At 40.5% G+C, this 12604-nt stretch overlaps 1 protein-coding gene across 3 annotated transcripts in view; it reads left to right on the plus strand.

Moving 5' to 3' along the window:
- The window catches only part of foxj3 (forkhead box J3), an 89047-nt gene that overhangs the window by 6665 nt on the left and 69778 nt on the right, over positions 1 to 12604 (plus strand). The window contains exon 2 of one of the 3 annotated variants that reach the window (XM_035904404.2): positions 1944 to 1985. The exons of the other annotated variants lie outside the window; for them this stretch is intronic. The gene's annotated coding sequence lies outside the window, so the exon portion shown is untranslated. The remainder of the gene's footprint in view (positions 1 to 1943; positions 1986 to 12604) is intronic. 3 annotated transcript variants of the gene reach the window in all.

The following is a 12604-nucleotide window of genomic DNA, read 5'->3' on the forward strand; positions in this document are numbered from 1 at the left end:
TGTGGTGTCTTGATAAACTGAGCAGATATTTGCTACATTCTCGCCTGAAAATATGTTAAACGTTTATTTTGTGACCCAGAAAGAATAATAAGAGTAATATTAAAACTAACTAGCTGCCGCCATTGTTGTAAACTGAGCTGGGCTGCGCTATGAATTCTGGGATACAGCTTCTTCTTCTTTGGGGTTTAACGGCAGCTGGCATCCTTGTACATGCAGTGCTGCCATCTTCTGTTTCAGTCCGTTATTACACTCTTAAATCCTACTACTTATTCCTGCGTCTTTTGTGATCTTACAAAGCTTCAAACGACACGTCGACTATTAAATCAGTCATCGACGATTTTGATAGTCGATGTAATCGTGACTAGTCGACTAATCGTGCCAGCCCTAGTTCATACTCTGCCAACAGTAAGCTGGTGGCTGATAGACCATTCATCATGATATCACAAGATAGAACCTGTTTGAGCATTTTTTTCTTTTTTGATCACAACTGAAGGTTGTGTTTAGCTGCTTCTTTTCTCTATGTTGTGATTTTTGACAATGTTAAAGTGAGCCTGTCCAGAAATAGCTTAATGCAGAGGTTAGAGTCTGTGTATGATGTGGTGTGTGAGGCTCATGATCTGTAAGGACTGGTGCCAAGTTCTGCAGATGTGATGTTAGTTGGGAAGGAACTGCAGCGGATCTCTTAGACTCGATGATTTAACACTTCTTTTTCATACCCCTTGCTTATGCCTCATTATCATCTGTAGTGCTCAGAAGAAGCACCCGTCAAAAACCTCTCTGCTATCATCATTTGTTGCTCTTTTTTTTTTTTTTTTTTTTTTCTGTGTGAAACCTGATGGATTAGCCTTAGTACTTGGAGCCTCCATCTGTGATTCAGAAAACCCCTAACAGAAGCCAAGGATTCTCTCTGTGGAGTTGGAGGAAATGTTGATCTGTGTGTGGACCAGGAAACCCACACGTGGTGACTTGCTCCTGCCCCATCGTTCCCTCCTTGCTCTCACACGTAGCCAGTGTCTTGATTATGGTTTCACATTGTCTCTTCCCTTCTTTTTCTCTCTCTGCGCCATACTCTCCTGTGCTCTTCACTTAGCAAACAACACGTCTGCAGAGAATTCAGAAGAATGCATCTTGTTACTAGATGAGTCATACTTCCTCTGGTTTGCATGCCTCTCCCTCAGGGTGGATGAATGAGAGGGCGGAGAGGTTAGCTGGAGGAGGGGCTCGGTGGCTGAAGCAACATGGTCTGTGCCAGTTGCCCAATGTAATTAAGAAGTTATCAATGCATTGGTCACAGGCCATGAGCTGCTTAGATCAGCGCTGCCTCACAGATGTGGTTGTCCCAAGGTGGCTACGTGACTGACAGCTTTGACCAGGGTGAGTCACTGCCTTCAAAAAGTAACTGTTTGGTAATCTCAGGCTCTGACCCCGTAAGTCAGCCTCTCTGCCAAGGTGCTGTGGCCCTGGGAGGGGAGCCCAGAGCCTCAGCTCTAGGGAGAAACAAGACAGCACCTGCAATTTGAGAAATGTCTCTGGTCTACTGAAGGAAATTTATATGGCAGAATGAGAAGACTGTAGATGAGTTTGCATGTAGTTACTATGCTTCAGTGTTTCTCAGGAGGCCTGACTTTGGGATAAATGTTTAAAAAATAGATTAATTTTTATTTATTTATTTATTTATTGGTGTGAATTTCACATGCAGTTAAGTGTCTAACACTGGTTTTAATTTCCTAAACGTATGCTTTCAATTTGGCTTAATTTCACTTTGCCTCACAAAATGCACAGAACTGAAAACAATTTTGATTATCTGTATAAAGCTGATGAAACGGTATCAGGCCTCTCCTGGCTCTTGCTCTGTCTTTCCCCATACCTGCTCTGCTTGGTCCCCTGCCAGAACCTATGACTCACAGGAGACTGAGTGACCTACTTTTTTTTTTGTCTTCTAGGAGTGCCAGAAGATCTTTCTTATTTGCAAGACGATACACTGGGTAAATATAAGTCAATTAAAATGCACTTAATGCACCCATTTTTGGATTTAAGCACCTAAAGGCTGTGTCAGCATGGTGGCCACCTCAGAGAATTCCTTTCATTATTACAAGCAAAAAAGAAACGTAGTAAACAGGCGAGCTTTGATATCTCATTAGATGCAAACTGAGTTTAAGACCACACTGGCTCTCATCAAGCCAATTTAAAAATATAACTCATTTAAGCAATCTCATAATCCTGCTATATCTCTGTACTTTTATATTGCTCATTCCCAGTTTATCCAGGTTGTCAGAGATTATGGTTTGAAAGCATTTAAACAGAATCAGTGAAAGCTGCCTAGTCGGCTTTTGCTGATTCTCAAGGCCTAGTCGGCTTTTCTTTCTCCAATGACGGAGTTCTGGCTGTACTGTTAAGGTGATGTTTGAACAGTTACTTTTATGTATGCCACTGATTATTTAGGAGATAAAAAGTTTGGGTATACATGCAATCTTTCAAATGCCTGGTTTATAGTTTGCCCACCTCTGAAAAGAAAACAGGGATGGGATCAAAAGCCATAGGATCACTGAGATGGCTTGAGCTGGTTTTTGATTGGAAAAATATGCCGCTTTGCACCAGATGGAATTTCCACTTTAATCGCTAATTGCCGTTTTTTGGTCGTGTTGTCTCTCATTGATGCAGAAACAAGCTGTGCAGTTGAATGTGCTGTCTTGGCTGCTCTTTTTCCCTTCTACAAGGCTCGGCTTCTTTGATATGTCAGTTTTGTGTTAGTCTGCCGCCTTCGTCTTGACACGATTGGCCCCGCTTGCTCCGACCTCCTGGAAACCCCCCAGCATGCCCGCCCCAGGGTGTGTGTTCAGTCATTTATTCGGCTTCCTCTAAAAGACTGCCATGCCTTCACTTCCCTTCTAGTTTCCCTCCTCTTATTAAGATACAGAAGGCAGAGCAGTGTTTGGTCTGAAAGTCTTAGTGCTGGGGAGTTACTGGTATGTACAGTGGGGGGTCAGGGAGGGACTGTAGGCATGGGGACTTCAATGACTTAATGTGTGCTGTGTGGCCCCGGTCACACTTGTGCTAGGTTTGCAGGCAGCTCACATTGCTCTAATTTATGCCTTTTTGTGTGAGTCCATTCACAGAAAGTCAAAATGATGCTCTGACAAAAGTGACTATAATTGGAGGGGAACAAATTATGAAGTCATTGGTTAATGCAGATTGCTGCTTGAGTTTATGCCTGATAATCCCTATTTAGTCATCTGAAATGACTGCCTTTTTGAAACCTCTTTTATTTTTATCATTTCTTTTCTCCAATGAATTTTGTCACGTGTTTATTTCTTTCTTTGAGGTCCCAGTGGTGAACCACTTTGACCATCAGTTGAGCATTTTGATTCTCTTCTTTGCTTTATCAAACATTTTGCTCTCAGTGAAATTCTCCAGGCGCCTTTTATAAAGCTCAAGCCTAGAATTTCTCAGTCCAGTGGCACACCTACATTGTTACCCATTTACTCCAGTATATAATCAGCCTGCTACAAAAGCGTGACCTTGAATTTGCTGGTTGTGTGGTTCGCTAGAATATTGCTAACAAACCAATAAGCATGGCTTCGAATCTACACTAGTGGTACTGGTTAGGGGTGGGTGTAACCCACAATGTGAAAATATTACAATACATTGGCCTCTAACAACAGTATCATAACTCTTTGTGTAACTAAAGTACAAAAAAAAAAACCCCTAACAAAAAAAGCATAAAGCAGGTATTCATTTACTGGTATTTGTATATGCCCATGGCCACTTGCTTGTATTGGGTTGGACCCCCATTTGCCTTCTTCATGGCATAGATTCAACAAGGTGCTGGAAACATTCCTCAGTGATATGGTGATATGGTCCATATTGAAATGTATGAATCTCCCTTTGAACTCGCTGTGGTGTTGGGGAGGCGGGAAAAACACTTTGAAATTATTTGAGCTTTATAGAAGGTACACTGTGGTCATAAAGGGAGGGAGGTGATCAGTAAGGAAGGCTGTGGTGGTTAAACCGTGCTCGCATGGTATTAAGGGCCAGAAGTCTGAACCAGTAGCAACCTGAACTATTGTTACAAAGCGGGATGGACCCAAGCTTTTATGTTTTTTACGCTAAATGCTGTCTTCCATTGTCAAATATTGGTGAGCATGTGCAAGTTGTATGCTGGCTTTCCTGTTCTTAGCTAACAGAAGTGTGACCTGGTGTGGTCTGCTCCTGTAGCCCATCTGCTTCAAGTTTCGATGTGCTGTGCGTTCACAGATGCTCTTCTGCAGACCTTGCTTGTAACAAGTGGTAATTTGAGCTACTATTGCCTTCCTGTCAGTTCCTATCTCTGTTCTGATGTTTGGTGTGAACTTCAGCAGGTCATCATCATTATGTCTTCATGCCCAAATTCATTGAGTTGGTGCCATGCGATTGGCTGATTAGATGTTTGCACGAACAAACTGTTGAACACATGCACCTAAAAAAGTGGTGTGTGTGTGTGTGTGTGTGTGTGTGTGTGTGTGTGTGTGTTAATAAGTTATAATGGCAGAGTTTTAGCTTTGTAATTAGCTCACCTCTGTGTCTACCAATTCCCCCCCCGTTAGTTTCTTCCCTTAAAGATAGCTAAATAGTAACTCTGGTAAGTCAAATTAGTGGGAGAATCAGAGCGGCTGCACGTTTTGGGTCAATATTTGGCACCAGCCCGCTGATAATTGTATTGCAATATCAATATTTTGTCTCACCCCTCGCACTGGTGCCAGCTAGTTTTGTTTTTTCTTCTGTTACCATCTTCTAGATAAAATCTCATCATTACCTACAAAATCTAGATGAGACAATGCTGACCAATTAATCATATTTTTGCTTTGACAGTGATATGAACATAGAAGATAAATGAAACGGCTTTCTACAGACTAAGGAAGATTTCTTTATCCATATTTTGGGGGGTTGATGTTCAGGGTTTTTCCTCCACACAAAAATTCCTCAAGGAGTATCAGAATAATGAATATATTAATCTTAAAGTTTTCAAAATCAGGCGTCAAGCATAAAATATATTTATTTATTTATTTATTTTTTAATTTATCGAATGCCCAGAAATAACACGAGACTGCTAAGTAATGCAGCCTGGTTGCCTTTAACTATATGTAGATCAATCGTGCTTATGTGCATTAAATGCATTGTCACCAGCAAGGTTGTCAGGTGACAGGATGAATTCACGAGTGTTTAGCAGGCTATCATTTCTGCAGAATGAAGGCCAATAGCAACCTTAGGTGACCAGTGTTTCCTCTCAAAGAAAAAATAAAATAAAACTACTGTAACTTGAAATGACACATTTTTGGCTTTGGCTAATTTTATCACTTCTTCACTTTGGTCATTTAGTTTCTAAGTAAACAAAGGTTTATTTCAGGCTTTAGAGACGTATTCAGAGAGGATGTTTTAGAACTTAAATATCAGTTAGTTTCTATTGTACACTTTATTTTTATCTATCTCTGACTACTGAGATAACATGATAGTGGTAAATGAGCAGCATAGCGGATGTGGTAATACAGAGAGTGCCACATGTGGCAGAGAAGTCATCAAATGTCTAGAAGGGACCATTGAACATTTTTGGTGCAACCTTACCTGCTCAGTGTGCATGACAGCAGTTAACAGTTTGGCCTAATCGGCCACAAGCAATGCAGGTTTAATAATTTAGAGACTTGAAGGGACCTAACGTGCATTTTCTTATTTTGGTTCTGCCACGTTTTGGACAACTTTTTTCCCCCTAGTCTTTTTTTTTTTTTTTTTTCTTTTTTCAAACCTCATGTATACAGTTCTAGCTTATTAAAAAGCCCAGTACAAGATAAATAAGGATTATTGTATGTAAGTCATACAGAACTAGTCTAGCATAGCCCAAAGATTGAAAATATGAAGTTAAATGTTAGCATGAAAGGTCTGCTTAACTATGTATATTATACTGATTATCTTGTTATAAAGGTTGATACATATGTGTAGCTAATAAGGATTTTTAACGTTCTTTTCTTTTCTTCTTTTTTCTCTCTTTTTAAAATTGATTTAATTTTTAATTCAATTTTAGGTTGTTGAGATATTTTGTTGCTTATTTTTTGTTGTTGCCCTGGTTGCGTCGGGGCGGTTATGACGCCACCATTGTCGCCCTGGGACAGAACGAACATTGCAGTAAACGCTCTCAAAGTGAAACACTGATTTGTCTTGTGTGATCTGTCATTTATTTTCTGCTCGACAAATTGTGGTTACACAGTCAAATCACCCTGCTGTTAAAAAGCGTCACTTCTGTTAATTCATATATTAAATATTGTAATAAGTGCACCCTTCTTTATTCTTTTGCACAACTGTGTGTCGTAAGACTCGGTTAAAACTAATAAAAATTAATTGAATATAAAGGGATTTGGTAATACTTTGTTATGTTAGGGCCGCCAATCAGTGCTTTTCATCCATATTTAGCCAACATTTCACACATTTAACTAACTGGCAGTTTATATTGTTGCATTTTCAAAGGGTATCTATTTTCGCCCAAATAAGAAAATGGATATGAAAGTCTTGAAACACAAAATAATTTCCAAGTTCTCATTTTTAATTCTCCTTATTTTATTTATATGCTTAGTAAGCCATCATATACCTATGAGTCAGAGCAGACTGAGTAGGATTTTCCTTCACCCTGTCACTCGAAACTACAAAATTAGACAGTTTGTTAGCTTTAGTTAAATACGTTTCAAGTGAAATATGAAAGTGAGCTTGACGACCCAAAACCATTTTTTTCTTCATAGATTTTGCATTTCCACCAAGGCTAAACATTTTTTTTCTTTTTTCTTTTAGAACACTAACTTCTTGGGTTGGTGGGGAACCGTGCAGGTCAGATCTGGAGCTTGCATGGTATAAGACTGTCTGCCCTTTTTTCACACTGACTCACGTTGCATGGCACATGATTCACCACTTTCGCCAATGAGTCATCCTGAACAAAAGCGCCTAATTTTAAGGGGACCAGAAACAAAAGACGGACCTTTCTTTGCTACATACTTGGCTTTTCTTTTTTTATTTGTTCTAAAGCAAAGTATGTAACATTTGCTCACTTTGCATACTTTATGTGATACTGCATAATTTGTAGCAATAATCACTGTGCGGTAGTATCACAGTGTGTTTTCTGCCATTGCTCCATTGAAACGTTCTTTGCCAACATCAAAGAAGACAAATGGCTAATCAGAAATGTTCCAGTTTTGCAGTTTTAGAGTCTAAAACTTAGAAATGTATTAGCAAGAAAAATGTTGTAGCCCTCTTAAGGCCTAACAGTTCAACAAGGAGCACATGGACACAATCAGTATTCCAATAATTATTTTATTTTCCAGATATTGGAAAATATTCAAACCTGCACCAATAAAAATCCATTTGTAAGGGTAATCTAATATTAGATTAGATTACATTATGCTCCTCTTCAGGTACTTTAACTACAAGTAACAGATTATAAGAAGTGGCTGTCTCTCCAGTGAGATTCTCATCCCATGGATGGACTTCATTTCCAGAGTGTTGGATTGCTGCTGGCGATGGTAGTCCCTGTTGTGCTCTGCAGCCTCAGTGAGCACAACCATTTCTGCTTAGAGTGGCCTTCCAGCTTGGAGAGCAGAGCAGGACTAAGACTCCTGTCACCAGCTGCAGCCCAAAATGCTACAGGCCGTCCGACTGTGGGACGAGACGCTCACCGGAGAGGCAGTTATGTTATTCTAGCGGCCAAGATAGTGTGCCAAGCATGAGACTGGAAGGAGCAGGAATAGGTTTTTTTTTTTTTTTTTAATTTTATTATGATTAATATTTTCAATTTTTATTTTTATTTTTTAAGGACAGAGGGTGTTGTTTTCTCTGAGGGGATTAAAATTAAAATACTACAATGACTTGCCAGATGTATAGCAGTTAGGCCCGCCCCAGTAAAGTCTGTGTGGGGAAACACTCCATCTTTCTTAGATGTGTGATCTCTCAGTGGGAATCGAGACTGGCTGCACAACAACACAACTCTTCCTTCCAAGTTTTAGCAGCCTTGAGGTAGATTTATTTAATTTTTTTCCAATTCTGTCAATATATCCTGCATGCAGATGTATTTAAACTGAATACTGTGCAATGTAAATTCTTTCTGGGGGAGTATCTCTGAGTTTGTTTGCATATATGCGTGCGTATGGCCCCTTTAAGAAGCCTGCATTTGTTTGCTGACTGTGTCTGGGGCCCAAACTGGAGCTCTTTCTGTCAGATGAGTGAAGCACTGCAGAGGCAGCCACTGGGAGTTCTGTTTCATCTCTTCTCATACTGCTCTGGAGCAGACATGCAAATCCGCTGTAATGAGCGCAGCCTGTGTGGTGGTGGTAGTAGTGGGGGGCGAGGAAAAGGGGGATGAACTCAGGAATTTAAGCTGGAGAAAGGGAAGGTGGAGGGAAAAAGGTGAACCGCAGACAGCTCTGCCAGCTAGGAGAACATGAGAATTGGGGGGGGGGCGGGGGGGGGGGGGGGGGTGTCGAACAGAGTAATGTCTGGAGCGTTGAAAGTGACAGAGAGTCTTCCCGCTCAAATCAAACATTCATTAGCCTGCTGTGGCTGCACTCTTCCCTTTGGTGTTGAAACACAGAGGTAAAGATGCAAATGGTGCCATGTTAATTAGCCTTATCTTTTACACCAGCAAGACATGGTGTGAAATAAAAAAAACAAAACCCTGCTTCATCATCACCACCATTAGCAAATGTAATGAGGCTTTTGTATAGACTCTGCTTAAAGTTTAGCATCCTACAGATGCGATCTTCTGGTTTCCAAATTTCTGGGGATTTACAGTTTACTAAAAAAGAGATAAACATTTAACGAAACACAACAGCTATTTCGAGTGAGGAGTATCTTGTGATTAGAAGAATAGCTTCAAGATAAAATCACATGATTGGACAAAGCACTTTACCCTCTGTAGATTCTTTAAACATCCACAAACTGGATGCTTCATCTAATGATTTATTAAGTAAAATACAATGCTGTTGACTGATGTGCATTAGGAATATTTCAGCTGCCGTCCTCACTGCAGTCTGTAAAGTGCATCATAAACCTCATTAGTCTGTCCAATAGCTCCTTGAATGTAATTTTATTCAATCATAAAGAACTAAATCTCTGGTCAGTGTTGGGGTGCTTTGGCTTGTCTCCACCCAGTAATGTAAAGCACTCAAGACTTTTGATGAGCTCTGCAGATCAATCAGAGGTTAACAGGCACTTCACATAAGCTGAGGCATACTGTATGCCATAGAGTCCTTAAATCTATATGACTCCTTCTGGCTTTTGTATCCAAATAGACCTAGGAACGACAAATTCCAGGATCTTAAAGTTAGAAACTAACCTAGGAAATAAAAGACTCCATGTTTGAAGAAACATGAAGATTAGGCAAATTAGACAGATAGTGGATTAAGGCTTTGTCTGAGACGACAGTGTGGCAGTGGTGTTCCTTGTAATGCATGACTGTATGACATGTTGGAAAGATGATGTGCACACTCTGGAAGAGAGAGTCATGAAAAACAAGGCTTTTTTTGCCTTTCTTTTTTTTTGTTTTGTTTTGTTTTTGGAAAGTATAGTTTGATTATTATATTGTGTTGAGACAAGTTGCCAGTATGCATAGTTTCCTACAGAACTGGATTATATTTGTGTCACACTCTTGCACAAACGCGGAAAGAAAACGCGTTTCTGCTCTTTGTGACCGAAAACGCAATAATCAGCTGCCTGACCAATAATTTCTTCCTCCTGTCAGTGAACTTGAACTCCACTGTCTTGGACTGCAGCTCCTCCTTCTGCTCTGCAGTCGTCATGAGGTTAGAGTAGCTGAACCAGGTCTCCATCTGCTTCAAGTTAAGCTCAGAGTAGGGCTAGGCGATATGGTCTAAAATCCATATCACGGTATAATTTAAAGCATGTGTGGTAACGATATGTATCGCGATATATTCTTTTCTTCTGTATGTATTTTACACACTTGAAAGCACACTTAAAATCCTTTAATTTTCTCAAAAATCGACTGTGCGCCTTATGTATGAATTCTGGTTGTGCTTACTGACCTCAAACCGATTTTATGTAGTATAGCGGAAAGAAATCTGTCAAATGTTTTAGTGCAACTTTGGTAAGCTGTGAAGCCGCACCGCTTGATGGATTGCTGGAGCATTACGGCTGCCGTAGTCAGGAGCCATGTGGAGTAATCTGGGTCCAAAACTCCGTCTACTTCAGGTCCCAAAGTCAAACAAACACTGCGGCATCATGGAGAGTTAAAAAAAAAAAAAGCAGGAAGTTAGCTTGCTAGTTTTCACCTTAACACCATATACCATGTTCTGATTGAGATATTTCTGAAAAAATTAAAACGTACAGCTCTGCTATTACTTCCAACATAAATGAAGACAGAAAACTAAACAGCAGTGACTTTTGTAGGGTTACTGAAGTTGGATTAGCTGGTATATAATGATGTCCTACGTGATCCACTCGATAAAAGTTAACGTGCAGGTTTCTGGTGGTTAGGGACAAATGCAATTGCATGGCAGGATGCTATAAATGGAGCAAACTTCAGTTAGGAGAACAACTGAGATAATCCATCCACAATACGAGGTTAGTCATTAATATACTGCAACAACATGGGAATAGGGCAGCTGCGAGAGAATTCAGTACGGAAGTGGAGGAAGCACAGTTTTTGGCTTTCCCCATATTCCAAAAGGGCTTTGTCCCTTTGTTATTACTATCGCCCGGCCTAATTTGCAGATGATGTTGTTTGCAGCCGCTGGAATGCTTTCAACCAAAACAGGCACAGCTTGATGACACCATCAACATGCGCTATCGTGGTAGAGCGGTAGAGTCAAAATCTCTACCGTTGGCCAAATTTATATCGTTTCTACTGTATACGGTTATACCGTCCACCCCTAGCTCAGAGCGGGTAGCATGAGCAAAACAAGCATCTATCACAGGATGCAGTGAAAGATGGTGGAGTTTTGTGGGCCAAGCAGCAGCCTGTCTGTAGGGGAACAGTGGACCAGGAAAGATTGAAGTTAGCGGGTTAACAGCGAGTGGCCTTTCAAAACAAGAACAAGGGAATTGATCACAATGCAGTCAGTATCTCTTGATGGACCACCCAAGTATAGTCAGTGTGTGGAAGCAATGAGTAAGTGTAAGTTTCAGTTGTATTTCTCTCACTTACTCTCTTTGGCTCATCTTTTTTAAAACTGTGGTCAAAAGTCAGTCCCATGCAAATAATTGTTGTTTAAAAATTATGAACACATTGACTATCTAGTAATCGTACAGATTCAGCCAGAAAATTCTGATTCTAGTCAGAATTACTATATTTTTCTGAGGCTTTTGTTTTACTACTACCAAGCATTTGCTGATCTGTCAGTGCTGCTTCTGAACTCCAGGTGTTAAGTTGTTTGCCCGCTGGAAAGCAGCACTTTGGGAAAACAGATTCTGTGGGAACATCACTGTTTACTGCAGTTAATTTGCACCTCGGGTCTTCAAGAAATGCTGCAGCTCGAAGGCCTCGCATCTGTGGGATTAAGTGTTTTTTTTATTGTATGTTAAAAATGACACACAGAATCAATAGACAGACTGGGCAGTTCGCTGATCAGTAGTGCTGATAAACTCTTGTTTTTGAGGTATTTGATGTATTGTATTGGTGTGGAAAGAAGTCCCCCCCCCTCCCCCCACTACACCTTCCTCTAAAATGAAGAGTTTCTCATTGGAAACACCACAGTCAATTTCACAATAGTAGAAGAGCAACTCCTTCTGCTCGTGGCTCTCCTGTCTGACAACACTCTCAAATTGCCGTCTGACGGCTTCTTCACACTGGAGGGAGTTCCTGTGTTGCAGGGGGTTGGGCTGTCTGCAGGAGTGTTGGGTGGGGACACAATTGGAGTTCCTAAGGGTGTTTGAGGCAGCTGTGGCCTGTGTTTGTGTCGCTGGATGATTTACCAGGAGCACCGTTGCTGTTCCTGTAGTTTAACTGGTTAAGTGAAAAAAATGTAGCAACATGGGTATTTGGGTTCAGGCTGATGTGCGACGAAGAGTTGCAACTTGTGTAATGATATTCAGGGGCTTCAATAGTGTCTTGTATATTGCAACCAGGCGCACTGGATCTCAAAAGTCGGATGATATGGGGCATTCATCTGCCTGTGAGAAATGTCCTTGTGTTCATACTGCAGTGTTGAGTCAGCTGCTTAACAACATCCGGTCTGAGTAGTTACTTTATGATGGTTATGTTAATCAGTGGATGAATAGAACTATTTAAGTTTCGTGCCATCTTATGGACTGTTACTTAGGGGACCATAACATACCTTTGAAGAGTAAATGTCAGTAGAGTTTACAGTGGACCACTTTCCTTAATGCAAACACAACTTCTACTCATACAACAGTCTAAGTGCTTATACAGCCTCCTGGCTGAATCCTGCAAGAGTGGGATAAGTGTTAAAATTTGTCATTTAGATTTATCCTCTGTTAAACTGTTCAACTCGGTTATGTCGTGGTCTTATTTTTCCTTTTCCAGTTGCTCCTACAGCACTTTTCCCACAACCGCAATCTCTTAACTATATTAAATTATGGCGATTAGTTTTGATTGCCTTTCATCTATATATAGAAGAAA

This window comes from Neolamprologus brichardi, chromosome 5 (genome assembly GCF_056152115.1).
Source record: "Neolamprologus brichardi isolate AB-2024 chromosome 5, ASM5615211v1, whole genome shotgun sequence".
In the NCBI taxonomy this organism is placed as follows: domain Eukaryota; kingdom Metazoa; phylum Chordata; class Actinopteri; order Cichliformes; family Cichlidae; genus Neolamprologus; species Neolamprologus brichardi.